Genomic DNA, 1,229 nt, shown 5'->3' on the forward strand with positions numbered 1-1,229 from the left:
TTTGTGGCTTCCTGGACAGCAGGGGGCGATATGGATCATAGAGAGCCAATCTACCAAGAAGAAGAACAAGGATCACAACAAGAAGGGTACCACATCCGGTTCAGCGAGCAAGTGTTTCCGCGGACTCCAAGCCGGGCTCACAGTGAGTAATTTTAACATTTTAACGAACTATTTGAAAATGTATTGATGCAGACAATTTCGGAGCATCATTCCGGCACGTCGCTCCTCTAATTTGTTGATTGTTACTAAGTCATCGAAGTTATCGTGAACACACAACTACGGTGGCCAGTTCACAAATGAAGGCAGATTTGTCTGAAAACTATTCCCACAAATGCATCCGTGACTTTTTTGCAATTGTTGTTCGAAATATATTTGTGGTTTTCATAAAATAAATACTCAATTGCATAAAATACGTGTTGATAATATCCACAAATATACTCGTCATTTTCAAACGTGTTCTCGGGTCCCCAAATCCATTCAGGATTTTCACGTGTTTCTCGATGTGGCGTGAGCATTTCTCATGACTTTGAGATCCCGTTTTCGTCCGCGAGGAGGAGGCAGTGTTGCTGTCTCCAATTTACGGGAACTTTAGTGGACGGTTGAACGGCGTTGAGTCTTTCAAGAGTTGAGCAGTTGATTGAAAGGTGGTTGCTCAATGTACATGAGGTGTCGAGAGAAAGCCGCGAGCGGGCAGATTTTGAAATGGACGTGTTCGAAGTGAAGGTGCCACTTATTCTGTGAAGAATAACACAAATCAAAACAAAAACCTACCAATTTTTTTTTTTTTTTTGGTGGGCAGGGGGGGACAGAAGAGTATGACTTCCCACTTTTGTTTTTCTTTCTGCCTGACTAGCTCGAAAAGGCGACTTGGCTAAAGGTGCAGCCGACAGACTACGAGGACATGCGGAAGGGAGCCCAAACTGCATTTGAACACATGTGAGCATTGAGCCTTGTTGTGTGCTTGGAGAGCCCATATCTGATGTCACGTCGCACCACAAGGTGGAGGTGAGTGCGCCCGCCTGTCTCTCACTCAACTTAAACTTCTGCTCCGTGTACTGCACAACATTGTCAACTACTCATGTTGTGGAGTACACGGCACTTAGTTTTTGTCTCAGTGAGAGAAGTCAGACGTGCTCATGTCCACCTTGGTGTGTCATGAGATGTGACATCACACATGAGCTGGTCAAGCACATGCAAGACTTCAGCTGCTCCCATCTCGGTCATGATGT

At 45.1% G+C, this 1,229-nt stretch overlaps 1 long non-coding RNA gene across 1 annotated transcript; it reads left to right on the forward strand.

The window, feature by feature from the left end:
• The first annotated feature begins 30 nt into the window (after positions 1 to 30).
• Positions 31 to 936, forward strand: LOC109522471 (uncharacterized). The gene is made up of 2 exons (XR_002169572.1): positions 31 to 142; positions 854 to 936. It is a non-coding gene; the product is annotated as an uncharacterized LOC109522471 (long non-coding RNA).
• The last annotated feature ends 293 nt before the right edge of the window (positions 937 to 1,229 follow it).

This window comes from Hippocampus comes, unplaced genomic scaffold (assembly GCF_001891065.2).
Source record: "Hippocampus comes isolate QL1 unplaced genomic scaffold, H_comes_QL1_v1.1 scaffold380, whole genome shotgun sequence".
NCBI lineage: Eukaryota > Metazoa > Chordata > Actinopteri > Syngnathiformes > Syngnathidae > Hippocampus > Hippocampus comes.